This window comes from Ambystoma mexicanum, chromosome 4p (genome assembly GCF_040938575.1).
Source record: "Ambystoma mexicanum isolate Mex_15411 chromosome 4p, UKY_AmexF1_1, whole genome shotgun sequence".
Lineage (NCBI taxonomy): Eukaryota > Metazoa > Chordata > Amphibia > Caudata > Ambystomatidae > Ambystoma > Ambystoma mexicanum.
In genome coordinates this window covers 45,025,335-45,043,225 of record NC_090927.1, presented here as the reverse complement: position 1 = coordinate 45,043,225, position 17,891 = coordinate 45,025,335, and the positions used below count along the sequence as shown (strand labels likewise).

The 17,891-nt window shown below is 47.3% G+C and overlaps 1 protein-coding gene across 3 annotated transcripts in view; it reads right to left on the bottom strand.

Annotated features, from left to right (window-relative positions):
- Positions 1 to 17,891, bottom strand: part of LOC138452954 (zinc finger protein 91-like) — a 61,470-nt gene that overhangs the window by 43,431 nt on the left and 148 nt on the right. For 2 of the 3 annotated variants that reach the window (XR_011260334.1, XM_069605326.1), the window contains exon 2: positions 17,348 to 17,434. The exons of the other annotated variant lie outside the window; for it this stretch is intronic. The gene's annotated coding sequence lies outside the window, so the exon portion shown is untranslated. The remainder of the gene's footprint in view (positions 1 to 17,347; positions 17,435 to 17,891) is intronic. 3 annotated transcript variants of the gene reach the window in all.

The window sequence follows — 17,891 nt, the reverse complement described above, 5'->3', positions numbered from 1 at the left end:
TAGCAAGACTTCTGAGAAACAGTATGAAGAAAAAACAAGAAACAAATACCAGCAATAAGTAACCCAACTGCATAAAAACCGTAAAAGAGGGTGTATGCAGGAGTCCTAAGCCGGGCAGTCCGGCATCCCCACCGCCAATGGCAAAGCCAAGTGGCCCAAAACAAAGTCCTGTGAGAAACCTGAAGGTTTCTCACCCGCTAGTCCCCGGAGAACTGACATCCAGGTGGCCAGGACACAGCCATCGCTATTGGATCCAGTTCCCTGGGGTGGACCAGTGGGGGAGGTTCACCTGGGTGAGGGGTCTTCGAGGAGTGGAAGTGGTACACCGACGGGCGAGATACGGTGCCCCATTCCCTGTAACACCTTTTCCCCATCCTACCCTGAAGGATATTTAGAAGCTCTACCCGTCCCCCCCTTTTCCGACACGAACACTTTCTTACACCGTAACAGACAATGAACCAACACCAGAGCTGTTTACCTGACATGTCCCAACACACGGGTCAGGCAATTGACAATACCCACACATGCATGATGGCCCTTTACCTTCCCCACAGGGATAAAAGGCGGAGCACGAAAGCACACTTCGAGCAAGGCCGAACACAACAGCTACACCGAACCGGCAGTTCAAACGGAGGAGAAAGGTGACGAGACCTGAAAGGACGACAAAGGGGGAACTACCGTTGCCCTTTTCACCTCAGACCCGCGAAACCTCAGAGAGGGAAATCATAAGACCGCGAGTTATGGCTGGCGTGTGGAGGATCAGATGTCAACGCTGCACTGGGCCTCCCACATTGATAGCACAAGCGGGGAGGCGTGCTAGCTACCGTGGCACCGTCCTTGACACCAGAGGCAAGACCAGCCAACGGGTTCAACACAGCGGGTGAGTCGGAAGAAGCTGATAACAAAACTGACATGTGTTGAGCCCAAGGTTGCAAGTCGCAACATTTGATGAATGTAGGAACCAGAAACTGGGAACTTGTGTATATTCGAACGTTTGTGAAAGCCCAGAGAAGGGCCAGCTGCAGAGTGGTCAGGCGCCGTAGGAGTGCTCAGTCGAAGGACTCTTGCTGGCCCCTTTTGTGTTGAGAACTACAAGTACCAGAAGGCCCTGGTCCTACAAAGGTCACGTAAAATTCTTTGTACAATCAGAAGTCTCTGACTGGTGGTTGAGAGAGAAGGCTAGGGGAAGAGAACCCTGCTTTCAGAGAAGATTGTTAACTGTGAAATAAGGCAAGTGTGAACCCGGCAGAGGGATGCCACAAGAAAGCTAGAAGGAAACATCTGCTTCCTGAAGAAAATGAGAGAAAACGTGAACTGTGTTAGAAATACATGAACTGTGTTAAAGAAAGGCCGTAGTGAACCCGACGGAGGGAGATCCAGTTGCAAGGAGGATCTGAGCCCGGCATAGGGAGATCCTATGGGCAAGGAGCAATCGCCTAAAGTGCAAGACTACCGAAAGAATCTGTGTTTGTTTATTGTTTTGGTCCAGCAAGCCTTCGAAGGAAAGAGACTTGGCCCTTGAAGGTTCTGGTATCATTGAACTGGAATCATGAGCCTCATGCTGGAGAGGCCCAGGAGTGTGCTGTGCTCGACTTGTCCCGTTCTTGACATGTGGGGAAGGGAGACCCTGCCCTACCATTTTGACTTATCATTTTGAGAACACTTTATTTTCTGGTGAACATTTTCCCACACTCTTTTTGTAACTTAGTGGTGAGGATTGGCAATAGTTTTTTTTTATGTATAGGCCCTTTTGATTGGACAAGACGCTACTAGGACTGCCTTATTATTATTTGATGGGTGTAGCTTGCTCCCATCTTAGGTTTAGGTTTAGATTAGACGTGTTTCTCACCCCTGCATACAGTTTAATAAACAGCCTTGAACTGTGACCACTTGTGTATGTCTTTAACATGGAAAGGAACCCAATTTACATCAATTTCAACTGTCTAATAGCTTCACATTCTACATGTACCAGTGATTTCCACAAGGAAGCTTTATTTTTATAAGCAAAATGGGTCTGTCAGGGAAGAGATTAGCAGTGATATCATGCTGCAAAATATTCCAATGTTTAGAGATGATTTGCTTTACTCGATTACTTTGACGTAAGTAGGTGTAAGTGCCAATTACACGTCAAAGGGCCTCATTCCGACTTGGGTGGTAAGGGTTAACGGTCACCGGTAATGATGCCGGTGCCGGAAATCCCTTACCCCCAATTCGGAGGTCCCTTAGCGGGAACCGCAAAGGATGTGTGGTCTGACCACACGTTCTCTGCGGTTCCTGATAAGGGACCTTGGAGCTAATAACGGTACCGCAATTTGCGGTACCGTTATTAGCGCCTTCCCCATTCCCATTGAGCCCTATGGGGAATGGTATTTAGCATGGGGACTTACCGGGTCCTCCAGGGTCGGAATGACCCGGTAAGTCCCCATTCTGCCAGACCGGACCCGGTTTGGGAGGGTAGCCATGGTGCTAACAGCACCACGGCTACCGCCCAACTCGGAATGACCCCCAAAGTCTTTCTTGTAGTAGTGTATCTCGTGGCAAGGTATCGGCTTTGGTTTTAGCAACTGATAAGTGTCCGTCATCACAGTACCTTGCTCTACAGCGCTCCAGCATCTGGTTACATTGTTTCTCATATTCCATTGGGTCAGAAATTATCCAAAGTTTTACAAGTGGACTAAAGGGTAACCCTTTCATAGTATTTGGAGGATCAAAACTTTTTGCATGTAGGAAGCTGTTCCTATCAGTTGGCTTGGTATATCGTGAAGTACATTTCCCCTCAGTGAATTGCATATGGGTGTTTAGGAAGTGTATTGCTGTCTGGTCTGTGCAAAAGTGAATTTTACTGCAGTCATGTAGAAAATTAACTTAGTCTTGGTACCCTGCCAGACGCCAATGATATCATCGATATAACATCTACAGAAGAGTTATGTGAGATTGTGCCCTCTCTGCTAATATTAGTTGCTGCTAGAAGTAATGCACAAATACACTGGCATAACCTGGGGCCACACTCGCCCCCATGAAGTACCAGTTCGGAGATAACACTATTCTAAAAGCAGAAACATCTATTCAGGACCAATTCGAGTAGTGCAAGTACAAAGGTTTTGTCTGCTCCTATATTGTCGGGTTGGAGGATGAACCACTCCATGGCACTCAACCCCACTTTGTGTGGTATTGGCGAGTATTGGCTGGTCACATCACTTGCGAACAATAGGTTAGTGTACGTTGGTGCCAGATACAATTGCCTCAAGAAATCTCCTGTGTCCTTCAGGAAGGTGGGGGTAGATGTAATCGGTGGTTGTATGATCTGGTCTATATATTTGGAAAGTGGTTCAAGTAAGCCGTCTGTCGCTGCCACAATTGGATACCCAGCAGGGATTGTTTAAAGACTATTTAATCTTTGGACACATGGAGGAAATGGGAGTAAGAGGATGGTTTGCTGTCAAAATAAGTTGCGTTTTAGTTGAAATTAGTTTGTTCAATTCAGCTTGGTCTAACACTTCTTTGAAACCTGCTTGTATGGAACCTGTTAGGGGCTGTTTCCTAAAGTCCAATTAAGGGTTTCACAAAACTGTTCAGTCAGGCAGTACACATCTCCGCTCTTAGTATAAGGCTGTACCACCTGAGTATTTGGTAGCATAGACAAAGCAGCCAGGCTCATCTTACGAGGGAGAGATGGCTGTAGGAAAGTACAAAGAACCTGTAGCATACAAATGGTTCAAAAGAAACACTTTGACCCAGAAGTATTATATAAAAATGATGGGGTTTTTTACAGACCAAAGCAGAGACCTTATTCAGAATACTAACAGAAATAAATTCTAAGTAAATCCAACCCAATTAACAGCATTTAGAATAGAACACATCTATTCAAGCGGAGTCAAACCATGTTACTGTTAGATTCCTTTTTGTAGACATTTTCAGTTATACCGTGACACTCAGTTGTAGAAATCACATAGTAAACCAATCTACAAGTATACTTTTCTTAATAGTGGAACGCAAATTCATGGAACAGTATGAACCTACAACTACTTTTAGAATAGGAATGAGTGTGAATGGGCTACTACCTCATCGAGCTAATACCTAATTATAGAAAATAGATTTTTCATACAAATCAAAAAAGATTCATACAGTTCAAGGGATAGGAAAACAATACACTGGTCAACCAACCTGACACTAGCCCTAAATCATGAATGTATAAATAAAATAGAAAAAGTGACCATATGCGCTATATCCTACAATTATAAATCAATTATATACAAAACAGAAGCAATGTTCCAAAGTTATTGAAGTCATTTCTCTTTAATGGACTGCTGCCAACACATATTTCAACCTTTACCATCAGGTCTTCTTCAGGACTAAAATCATGTGCATCCGATTCAAATGATATCATTCACCAAACGCATAAGTTATTACACCAAAGATTGTTGCATATTATACATAACCACCATATTAGAAAAAGAAATCCATATGTCCCGTAACATCTGTAAGAAACCTGAGGGTATTTCCCCAAGTAGACCTTGAGAAACCCTTATTCAGGTGGTCAGGTAAGGGCTGGCGCTCTCAGATCCCAGCCCTCGGAGCGGACGAGCGAGGCAGGATCACCTGGGTAGATGAGTCCGGGGTTATGCTTGGGGAAATCCCCAAGGTGAGACGCTGTATTATACCAGGGACAAAGGCGAGGAGGACGAAGTCCCTGAGGCTTTATTAGTTTATTCCACATCTATCTCCTTCCACCCAAAGAATATACCTTACCCAAATCCAACGACCCCTCCATATCTGGTAAATCCAATAGAAACTCAAAACCCTCTGCACCAGAATCCCTGTTCTACAGTTGTGTACCCGAATACTCCCAATCATTCTCCCCCACGTCCCTCTGATTATTATTTCCCGAACTCTCAATCTGTTGTGACAAAACACCCTTCCCATGATCTCTCCTATTCAATTCACAAACCCTACAAAGCTCACCTTTCTAAGTTAACCAACCACCCCATTCCTTATGACATCTTTTGCCCATCCTACCCCGTAGGATACTTAGAAAATCTACCTCCCCCTTTTCCGACACAAACACTTTCTTACACCATGACAGACAACAGACTAATAACAAAGCCATTTACCTGACATGTACCAAAACAAGGGTCAGGCAGAATCAGGCAATTGCCAATAATTTACACACTTGACAACGAGGCAGCTGTCCGGTACGGCAATTCAAGAGGAGGAGAAAGGCAGCAAGAACCGACAGGACGTCCACGAGGGAAGTGCCCTTGTCCTTATCGACTCAGACCCACGAAGCCTCCAAGAAAGGAATTACAAGGCCGGGAACAACAGCCAGCGTTTGGTGTACCAGGTGTCAATGGTGCACGGAACCCTCCGACACTGATACCCAAGTCAAGTTGGAACACTCGCTACCCCTCATGCCCGGCTAATTATCCCATGATCTCCATCACTCCTTTCCAGGGCAAACTCCTGGAAAGGTTGGCCATCTCCTAGCTAGATCTTCACACCGATTCGGTTGCTTGTCTCCATGGTCATCAGTCTGGCTTCAGAGCTGCCAGAAGAACGGAAACTGCTCCCCTGAACATCTGTGAAGACCTGCTCTCCAACCTCGACTAACATCCCTTTTGTCCTCATCCTACTCAATCTCTCTTCTGTCTTTGACACGGTCAACCATGCCATCCTGCTCAACCATCTCTGTGATAACCTGCGTATTACCGATCAGGCCCTGGCCTGGCTGAACTCTTTCCTCTCTGATGGACCCTCCCAGGTCCAACATGAGTCCCTCCTTTCCTCTATCTCACTCTCTACCTCTGGGGTTTCCCAGGGGTCTAACCTCTCTCCCGGGCTGTTTAACCAATACCTGACACCCCTCGCCCACCGCATTGCCGCTCTCTGCTCCAACTTTCAGTGCTATGCAGATGACACTCAGCTCGTTTTCAGGCTTCCTTCTGCTACCTCTTTTTCTTCTCTCATCTCCAACTGTCTGTCTGCTATCCATGCGTGGTGGGCCGCCAATGATCTCTGCCTTAATGCCAGTAAGACAGAGATTCTCCTCACTGGCACACCTGCACCCTCCTTTCCTGTCACTCTCTGGCCGGTCTCCCTTGACCCTCTTCCTGCTCCCACCTGTGAGGCTAAGAACCTCGGGGTCATCTTCGACTCCACTCTTTCCTTTTCTCCTCACATCTCTGACATCTCTAAGTCAAACTACCAACTGCACTTCCTCAGATGTATTCTTCCTTTCCTCTCCTTCCCCCAGAAGCTCACTGCCTCTAATTCTCATAGTTATTAATCTCATCCTAATATAAGGCACACCATATTGATTTGTAGAGTCTCCACATCTACTGCTCATTTGCCTGGTGGCCTGAGTGGCAATTCCAAGATGGCCGTCGCCTGCCCAGCAACCTAGAAGGACCCTCGGAGTCCTCCTCTTCCCACCTGCATGTCTGCTGATTGGGTGGGAGATTACAAAAAATTGGCCTATTGGGGACCGGCAGGCTTTAGCCAGCCCCCTCTTCTAAGGCCCACTTTCTAAGCCCTGGCTGTACCCCTGTCCGTTGCCTGGTTGGGTCTGAGGGTCCTCTCCTACACCCTCCCACGTAATGGGCCACTTAGAATTTCTCTGAAAGTTGGTTCCTTTAACTAACTGTCATGATGCCTGCTCCCGAGGAGCCAGGTCAGACCCAGCGTCCCCGGAAGCAGACTTCATACTCACCAAGCAGGACCCAGCAAACCCATATAGGGGCTCTTTGGACCTTGTCCTGGCGCCTTTGGCGCCAGGCTCATAAAAGGCAACTGTCCTGGCGCCATAGGCGCCAGGCTCATCATGGCAGAACATATGGTAATGCTTGGGTGAACTCACCTGAGGCAGACCATGCTGCATACTCACCCGAGGCAGACCATGCTGTCTGAAGCTCCAAGCCAACTAAGGCTGGGGAGGAACTATTTTCTTTCAGGAACTATTTTCTTACTCGGGTGGGGCCAGTGGAAGAACACTCACCTGAAGCTCTTACAAGGCTATTTAAACCACACCCGGATGGCCACACGTGCTTCGCGTTATTCTGCATCTGCAGCAGGACGCTCACCGAGTCGGCTCCTGCATCCTGGCTCCTGCCACGCCCGCCAGCACCTGGAACACCTGCAAGGAGAGAAAGGCAAGCATTAGGACATTACCTACCTTCATCCAGCATCCGGATTCTTCACTCCGTCGATCCTGCAAAAGAAAGTCAAGGGTTAGAAACGCATCTCATCGCTCACTGCAGCGCCGCTTCCACTTACCTTCACGTGGCGCTGTCTAGCTCTTCAGCGGTCATAGGCGACATCGGCCGCATCCCAGCACCTACGGAAAAGAAAGACAATAGTTAGAAGCGCTCCGCTTCTCACGCTGCCGCGCCGCTTCCACTTACCTTCACGTGGCGCCGGCAACCTTTTCAGCGCCCATAGGCGACATCGGTCGCATTCAAGACCTATGGAGAAAAAGGACAAAACAAGGTGAGCAACGAACTAATTGCAAAAGGACAGATTACTCACTTTAAGTCTTACCTGAATTTTGTTGGGACCTCAGTTCCCTTTTCGGGTCGGAGCGGCTTTTCTGGCTTTTCCGTACCCCGGCCCCTATGGGGAAATAAGACACACTCATTAAGGTGTCGGAGCAAACCACTACGGCACACCTTCATTAAAAGTACTCACCTGAGTTTACCTCAGCGAATCCATTCCTCCACACGGATTCCTCACCTAGTCCCTGAAAATTAAACAAAGGCCAAGGGACAAATAAGACTTGATCTTTTGAACTATATACTTAAGGCAGCATTTTGGTAAAGGCAAGCAGACATCGAACCCTCGCCAAATCCGAGATCCAGTGAAGTAACTGGAAACCTACGCGCCCCTGCGTCAGAAGCAGGATGGAGAGCTCGTCCATACAGAAATTAAGGTGAGAGTCTGCGGAAGGCACAGCTAGGGTTCGAGGAGGGTGAGAAGGTGAAAAAGGGGGGAATCTCACACACAATCTAGCAGACAGTTAACTCCCTTTTCCCATCTACAGAAGGATTATTCTACGGGCCAGACAGACGAGGTTTGGGGGTCCAGTCCAGTCCATCTTCCAAGCACTACGCTTTACCATGGAAGAAGTTGTAGCAGTCCAGAACGGGTCGGCGCCTCCGTGGGAATCAGGTGAGCGTTACACTAACCTCATCGATCCTTCCCTTCACACCTGGGACTGTTTGCCCTCTCACTTCACCTCATCTGAACTGCGGCTAATTTATTCTTACCCAGTTTCTGAATGTGTTTCACCTTGCCCTGCAGAAATTCATAGTTAGCTTTGCCCAGTTGCTGCATGTATTTCACCTGTTCTGCTGAAAACTGAGTTTAGTTGTACCTTTTGTGTTGCTTGTGTTTTTCACTAGCTGGTGCGCTTCCCTCTGTCTCCCCCTCTCCCTTGTGCCCCCACCACTGCCTACAAGCGTATCAGTGCTTCAGCCTGGTAAATGCCCCCCCCCCCTCCATTTCAGCCAACCATGTCACTATCTATCTCTCCTATCCTCTCCCAACTGTTTCACTATCTCCTATCCTTCTCCTATCACTAAATCTGTCCGGATGAAACTTAAGGACATGTTGGGCTCCAACCCAGGCCTTCCTATTGCACGGCTTCCGCCAGAGAGACTATCGCTGACATCCTCTTCTCACCTGATCTATGGAGTCACTACACGGTCAGCTTTCTCTCTCCTATCACCTCTTCTCCCATTAATGGTGGCACTCGCTGGAAGGTTCTCCTTGACCTAGTCGCCATTTCCAGAGTCATCATTAATGTTTATCTCTATGGAACCATCATGGTTCAGGGTCCTCAACCCAACCTTCTTCTCTCCGACAGACTGCTCCCTCGCCTCTCTAACCTCACCTCTCCCTCCGCCCAGGATCCCTTGCCCTCTGTGCCTTCCTCCACCTCTGCACAGGCTCCCTGGCCCTCTGTGCCTTCCTCCTCCTCCTATGTATAGGCGCCCCTACCCTGACGTACTGGGCCTCATTACGACCCAGGCGGTAAGTTACCGCCTGGGTCGTACCTTTACCACCATGGCGTAAACTATGTTTACGCCATGGTGGTTGGCGGACTTACCGCCCCATTCCGAGGTTGGCGGGGCGGTTAGTCCCCAATCCCCATTTACCCTTCCCCATTCCCATTTTTGCCCCATAGGGCATAATGGGAGTGGGGAAGGCGTTAATTACGCCACCGTAAATTACGGTGGCGTAATTAACAACAAGGTCCCTTAGCGCCATGGATTTTAACACCTGCTAAAAGCAGGTGTTAAGTCCTCCATGGCGCTAAGGGACCTCGGAATCAGGCGGTAAGGGTCGGCGCTGTTTACGCCGCCGTAAACCCCTTACCGCCTGACTCGTAATGAGGCCCACTGTCCCGACTCCCTTGTCGTCCTTGGCTCCTTCGACATCCTCCACTATCCCCCTGGCCCTCTTGCCACCCTCTGGGGGGACCACTGTCCCCTGTGTCCACCCCCAGAGGAAGACCCTCAAAGATGGCGAGCTGCTCCACATTGCCACTCTCAACACTCGCTCTGCCGTCAAACAATCGTCTGATATCTGCAACCTCCTCGAACCCATGGATCTTGATGTGCTCGCCATCACTGAAACCTGGTTCAAGGATAGCTCTGTCACGATCTTTGACACGCTACTCCCTGAAGGCTTCAAAATCTTCCCTGCACCCAGGCCTAAGTGGTGCTTATCTTCCCAGAATGGATACCTGCATCACGCCTTGAAACACTTGTGTATAGGCGCGTTATAAATGCCATATCATATCATCCATACTCAGGCCTACTCCTCCTTCGAATGCCTAGTTTGCAGACTCTCACTATGCCCAAAATGTTCTCTCATTATGGCCGCCTTCTATCGGCCTCCAGGTCACTCCACTCTCTTCCTCTCTGAAAGGGCTGACCTGGTCTCCTCCCTACTCTCCTCCTCTACTCAACTCCTCCAGATGGGTGATCTTAACATCCATCTGGACTCTCCTGACTCCTCAGGTCCTTTCCGCAACCTTTGTGACTCTCTCGCCCTCGCTATCCTACCCTCTGGCCCCAGGCACACCGCAGGCCACACCTTGGATGCTCTCAGTCCACTCTCTTCCTCTCTGAAAGGGCTGACCTGGCCACCTCCCCACTCTCCTCCTCTACTCTGCTCCTCTACTCAACTCCTCCAGATGGGTGATCTTAACATCCATCTGGACTCCTGACTCCTCAGGTCCTTTCCGCAACCTTTGTGACTCTCTCGCCCTCGCTATCTTACCCTCTGGCCCCAGGCACACCGCAGGCCACACCTTGGATGCTCTCATCTCTACTGACATCCTTTCTCTATCCCTCTCACTACCTCCCTCTCTTTGACTGACCACTCCCTTCTTTCAACACACCTGAAGCTCTCCTCTCCTCTTACAGCAATACATCCGGCACAGCCACTTGGCTTCAAAGTCCACAGCCCCATGAAAAAAGTGACAGTGGCTGCTTTTGCCTCCTCCTACTCTCCTCCACTCATTCCCTCAGCTGACTCCCTCCATGACACAGCACTTGCTAACCTCTATCTCTCTATCTCCAACACTCTTGACACTCATGCCCCTGTCATGAGGGTCCGACTGAAGCCTTCCAAAAAGTTCAACTCTTGGTACGACTCCGACCTGGCTGCCCTTAAACGCAATTGTAGGGCAGCTGAACGGAAATGGAATGCGTCTGGCGAACCATCTGACAAACTGGCCTGCCGTCTCCTTCAAAGGCATCATTGACTTTGCATCTGCACCAAGAAAAGAGTCTTTATTCAAGCTTGCATCTCCGCGGCATCAAACAACACGACCAAACTTTTCAAAGTCTGCAAGGAACTGGCCAATCCTGCAGCGGCCCTGGCTGCACACTTCACCACAAAAACCCAAGACAGCCGTTTCACCCTCTCTTCCACACCACAACATACACCAACACCGGAGCCTCCCTTGGCCCCCGCTCCACTTACCCCCTCTTCTCTCTCACCCGTCACACCGGAAGAGGTCACCAGACAAGTCAGATCTATGAAGGCTTCATCAAAACAGATGGACCCCTGCCCCTCCAAAACCATTAAAGATCAATATCCGCAGCCTTGGCTGATCTCTGCAATCTCTCCTTCTCCAATGGAGCTTTCCCAACTGCCCTTAAGCAGTCCCTTGTGCACCTTCTGCTCAACAAACCCTCTGCCGACCCCTCCATTCCAGCAAACTACCGGCCTATCTCCATCACTCCTTTCCAGGGCAAACTCCTGGAGAAACTGGCCATCTCCACACTGAATCCATTGGTTCCTTCCACGACCATCAATCTGGCTTTAGAGCATCCAGAGGCACACAACCTGCTCTTCTGAACACCTGTGAAGAACTGCTCTCAAATCTTGACACTAACACCCCCTCTATCCTCATTCTCCTCAACCTCTCTTCTGCCTTTGACACGGTTAACCACAACATCCTGATCGCACATCTGACACCCTGGGAATCACAGGTCAGGCTCTGGCGTGGTCAACCTCCGTCCTCTCCGATCGCCCATCCCAGGTGGAACTCAGAGACGTTCACTCGACTATCACTCTCTCAACCTGTGGCATTCCCCAGGGATCTAACCTATCCCCTGGTTCTTCAACGTCTATATGACTGCCCTGGCACTTGTGATTGCCACTTTCACCTCTAAATTCCGGTGCTACGCGGATGACACGCAACTATCTTTCAGGCTACCCTCAGCCGCCTCCTCGCTTATATCCGATTGTCTGTCCGCTATTCAGTCATGGTGTGCTGCAAAATACTTCTGCCTCAACGCTACTGAGACTGAGATTGTTCGCACTGTGAACCCGGCTCCCTCTTTCCCTCTCTCACTCTGGCCGGCCTCCCTTGGCCCTGTGCCCGCACCCACCTGCGAAGCAAGAAACTTTGGGGTCATCTTTGACTCCACTCTCTCCTTCTCCTCTCACATTTCAGACATCTCTAAAAAAAATCTAACTATCATCTAATCCTCCTCAGAGGTACTCTACCTTTTCTCACTTTCCCCCAGAGGCTCACTATCTCCAGAGCCCTGGTTCTCTCGAGGCTGGACTATTGCAAAAGCCTCTTCCTCAACCTCCCTTCTTCTGCTCTGTGCCCTCGGCAACTCATCCAGAACAGAATTGTGAAACTTATCCTTGGCATCAAGCCTGGGACCACATCTCTCCAGTGCTGAAATCCCTTCACTGGCTCCCCGTGGCTGCAAGGATCAAATTCAAGACCCTTTGCATTGTTCACAAGGCTTTCTGGGGCCTGGGACCTACAGACCTGCAATGCTGCCTACCTAAATATTGTCCCTCACGAGCCCTCCGCTCATCTACCTCCAACCTTCTGCGAGTGAGCCAGTTCTCCAAGCAGAGATTTGGAGGAATAACCTTATCCTCAGAAGTTGCCTCCCTCTGGAACAACTTCCCTGCCGCCCTATGTCTTGAGCCGGATCTCCTTAAATTCCAGAAACACCTCAAGACTTTCCTCTTCTTTTCTTCCTTCTCTCTCTCACTCTACCCTGCTAACCTAGTTCTCTGTTTTTCCCTCTCTCCCTCTTCTTCCTTGCAGCATGCTGACTGGCTGCCCGGAGTCTCACTGGTCCCTGGCACCCCCCTAGTCCTCCCTCGCACTTGCCCCAGGACCCTACACCCCACCCACACTCAATGCACTTGAGACATTAACCCAAGAGAGTGGCTCTTTCTGCACTTACCCCAGTCTCAAATGACCGGGTGCACTTGATCCTCCCCCGCCCTGTGACCATCTGTGCACTTGCTCGTTCCTTACGCACCTTGCCTGAAGATCACCTGTCTGTTCTCCCTTGTCTTCACCCCTTAATTGCACTGTAAAATCTGCAGAATCGCCGTCAGGCCTATTTGCTGTATCCCAAACTGCTAAATGTATTTTGTACGCACTTACTCTGTCTGTGCAGGCTATTATCGTCTCCGAATTTCAAGGGCTCTGAGCGACTGTTTGTTTTTTCCCCATGTTCCCACCCCCCTTGAGAGCTTTGAAAACACTTTTATAGGCGCCATATAAATAAACAACACCATACCATGATGAGAGGTATTTATCAACAGCAAATCCTAGAATACTTAGGATTTACTTTTTACTCAAGATTCACAAAGCATTTGATACTATACCAGAGGGTCGGCCCATTGTAAGAGGGATAGGTTGGATAACAGAAAAGTACTCGAGATACATCATATCTAAGGAAGTTAGCAAGTTGCCTGCATACTTAAGAAATACCTTTCTATGATACCTATTACCTTTCTGTCCTACTCATAAACGTTCTCAACCTTTTGCTCTCTCCCCACCTGCGTTCCATGCGTCTTCTTCATTGCTGCAAAAGGCGCTGGCTCAAGACTAAATCCACGCCCGATTGCTCCTCTTATTTCTCTTATCATTCTCTTTATGATGACTGTTTACTTACTGCTAAGCGTCTTTATTTTTCTGATCTTTTACAAACTCAGTCTACTCATCCTAGGCGTCGTTTTCAAACTCTTGTACGTCTTCTCTCTCCTACTATTGATCATTCTGCTAATTCTACACTTTCTGTCTCCGATTTTGCTCACTTCTTTTCCTCAAAAATTCTGTCTCTTCGTTAGGACATCGAAGCATCTAAGTCAGCCCAAGAACCCTCTCCCTCTCCAGTTCCTAGTCCTTCTGCCTCTATTACTCACTTTGCTCCTGTTTCTAACTCTAATGTTTTCCTTTTGTTAGCTAAAGCTCACCATACTGCTTCCCCTCGTGACCCGTTAATTCCGAAGGTTTATCCTATTCTTGTACCCTATCGTGTCTCCTTTTTCCAATATCTGTCTTTCCACCTCCACTTTTCCTTTTATCATGTAAGCATGCAACTATTATTCCTATTTTGAAGAAACCCACTGCTGATCCACTTTCATCCTATTTCCCTACTTCCTTATTTTACTAAACTTCTGAAACAGCTTGTTTATTCTCAGATTCCCACGTTTGTTTCTAATTCTTCTATTCTTCCCCAATTTCAATCTGGTTTCTGCCCCTTTCAATCTACAGTACGATACTCTAAGCACTCATCCTTTCTCATTCTTCTTGATCCATCGGCTGCTTTCGACACTGTTGATCACTCCTTACTTTTGGCTTCACTTTCATCTTTTGGTCTTTCAGGTTCGGTCCTGTCTTGGTTTCACTCATCTCTCTAATAGAACATTTTTGGTCACTTGGGCAGGCAAGTCCTCCGAGTCATTCTCGCTTGCCCACGTTTGAGTCCTTTTTTATTTTCGCTCTATACATCCTATCTTGCGGCTGTTATTTCTTCTTTTGGGCTATCTCGCCATTTCTATGTGGAAGACACCCAATTATTTCTTTCCTTCTCCTCTTTCTCTCCTGAAATTCATCACAATCTTTCTGCTTGCTTGGTTGCAATTAAATCTTGGATGTCCTCCCATTATCTCACCCTCAATGCCGGGAAATCCGAGGTATTGTTCTTTCCCGCCAACACTCTTCCTCCTCATCTTGCACCCTCTTTTATATCCTTTCCTCCATCTCAGCTCTCTATCTCACCATTCACTCGTAATATTGGTCTTTACTTTGACACAAATTTTTCTTTTTCCTTTCACATCTCCCGTTCCTGTCATTCATCTCTATAATATTTGCAAGGCTCATCCATTTCTTACCTTTCAAGCATCTAAAATGTCTTCTTTAATTTTCTCCCGACTTTTCTACTGTTCATCTGCCCTGCTTGGGCTCCCAAACTCTTGTCTTGCACCTCTTAAATCAGTGTTCAATTCTTCTATTCATCTTCTGTGTCTTCGCAGGACTCTATAACCTCTTCTCTTTTAACACTTTGTTGGCTACCTTGGTTGGCTACCCTTTCATTCTCAAATTAAATTACATTTTTTCGGTCTTGTTTTTAAATCTCTGTATGGTCTTGCTCCTAGCTATCTTACTGCTCTAATGTATTTCTATATCCCATCACGTTCTCTTTGCTCTTTTTCTCAATTCCTAATTTTGGCTCCTCGTCCCCCCTGTTCACTGTCTCGTTTTCGTTCCTTTGAACTCCTTGTTCCTCTTCACTGGAACGCTCTTCCACGTTCTCCTCGCTTTATCTGTGTCTATTCTCCGTTCCGTGGTTCCCTGAAATCTAACCTACTTCAACATTCTTGAGTGATTCCTTTCTGGATGTTATTGTTTATACATTTATGTTGTACTGTTCCGTATCCTATGTACAGCACTTTGGTTTAAGGCGCTTAATAAAATACAAATATACGATGCATTTATTACAACTGCTGGAAAGTTTTGCATGGACGGAAGAGGATTGCCTTGTCCCCTTAGATGTGAAAACTTTATATTACTTCTATTGAACATGTTTTGGCACTCACGACCCTAGATCATATCTATGCTAGTAGGTCTGCTTCGTACCTTTTACATATTACCATGTTAAAGGAACTATTGGAATTTACCTGACAGAACAATATTTTTCTATTTGATAATATCTTGGCTCTGGAGTGGTTCCCGAGTATCCTGCCTGAGTTATTAACAACTTCCAAGATCATCACCAATGATAGTAGATTTCCTTAGTTGTAGATGTTTTAAGAACCAGATGATGTACTACTAGGAGATGAATGTGAGGTGCAGGACCATCATGCTAAAGGGGAGCATAGTGTAACAATGGCGGCGGAATGATACAAATACTAATCGGATACAGAGTTGAAAGTATTGGTTTGGATGCCCATGGGTCCACCAACATGACTGTGCCTGTTTTAGTAAGTCTATGGATTTCAACATTAGGCACAGGATTTTGACCACGACTGATTTGTGCAGTTTTGGGACTCAATAGTCATGGGAAGGTTAAAACCTTTGTTGAATATCTACTTAAGAAATGTAATAGCTCTCCAGTACCCTTCATAATAGTGAATTGGCCATGAAAACAAAACTTGCATCTTATAGGGAGTTGCTGAGCAGGACTTGTTGAGTTAGGGGAGTTGCCAGTTAGACTGCGGTTAGTGGCTTAATAATATGAAATATGAGCTCGTATTAACTATAATCTTTTCTCAATTTAGCCTTCCCGTTCCCTCACCACCAATGTAAGGTGTGGGAATTAATGGTCAGCTAAGTTTGCACGTTTCGTAACATTTTGGAATATTTACTTTGGCGAGTGCACTCTTTCTCTTTCGTATTTGTCGCAAATACTGAGAGTATAATACATTTTGGGGGCCTCTAGTTCATATATTTTCCCAGATATTGGCGACTTATCTATACACAAAGGGCCTCATTGCAAGTGAGGCGGTAAGTGGTTAACGGCGCCGGTAAAGGTGCCGGCGCTGTTAACCCTGTACCGCCTCATTACGATGTCCCCTCACGGGACCCGCTCTGGACGTCTAGTCAGACCAGACGTCCTTTGCGGGTCCCGCGAGGGGACCAGCATGCTAACAACGGGCCCGTCATTAACGGGCCCGTTGTTAGCATGCTCCCCATTCCCATTGAGCCATATGAGGGCTCAAATGGGAATGTGGATGGTCTGGGTTCCCTGAATGGCCCGCCTAAGTCGGAATGGCCCGGTATTTCCCCATTCAGGGACCACGGACCCGGACCCGAGTTTGGAGTCAGCCGGCTGCCTCCAAACTCGTAATGAGGCTCAAAGATTCACTAATATTGTGACATTACAATTATAACATGAAATTATTTTTGTGTCCTGTGAGTTTTGGGCTTGATTAGCGTTAGAAGCGATAACTCTGTAACGTAATGATGTCAAGTGCAGCGTGACATCACAATGCTATTTTTGTAAATAAATAAGGTGGGATGTAAAATGGCAGCCATTTGTGATGCGAATCGCCGCAAGTGGCTCAGTTTGGAGAAGAGAGTTCTTACAGACTCTCCTTAATTGTAACTAACATCTCTTTTATAACACTAGGATGTGTTCTGGTCACTGGAAATTGTCTCGGCCGGCTTTTCTTGATCTTTGGATTTGGTTCAGTGGTTGACTACTTCTTCAAATCCTAGGATCTGAACTTTATACAGGCACCTAGCCATTCAACAGGCGCGCAACATTCAAACCTGAGTGCGTGGCAGTCCATTCAGAACAGCAAACCTCCCAGTTGCAACTGGTCCAAAACAGGCAGGCTGGAAGACAAAGGGATGCAGAGTTATGGACTCCTCCCTTGCTTCCTGACTTCTCAGACAGTTTGGAGCCTGGGCGGGCTTGCCCAAGGTATCCCGCCGAAGACAAAAAGCACACAAAGGCATTTCCCACCCCAAAGAGTAGAGGAAGGACCTGGAAAGGACAAGCAAACGACAAATTGCGAAAAAAGAAGACAGGGGCCATTTTGGAAAAATGGCCACCCAAGGTTGCCTTACCGTAGTTGTGAAAACAGCCTTCGAATAAGTTGCACAGAATCAGTAGTAAGGGTTCTCTGCCACTAGCCATTTAGGTTGAGCTTGTCACTGAAACAGAAATATCACAGGAATAGTGAGAACAGGGATACACTGCATCTCTCCCAGCACTCCACATAAGGTGAGGTGTGCTGGTCTCACAAAATATAATGTAGAGGATATACATATCCTTTCTACCCTTGGGAACAGTTGTTCACACAAGGTAATACAGAGAAAATAGAAAAGGGACCCCAAAGGACAACCCAGCAGCACTGCATAGAAAGTGTTGTGTGCTGAAACAATTAAATACATAATCCACTGTGTTGAGAATCACAAGGACAATTCAAGATGACAATACAAATTAAAAAAAGTACCTGTTTGTTAATTGCCTTCTTTTTCAGCACACAATAGTTTCAAAAGTCACACACAGTTTAGCAAGCCACATTTCCCCCGAATATGTTTCATAGTGCAACAGCTGCCCACCGAACAGCTTGCTGTGTTTTTTTACAGGAAACACAAACAATAACCA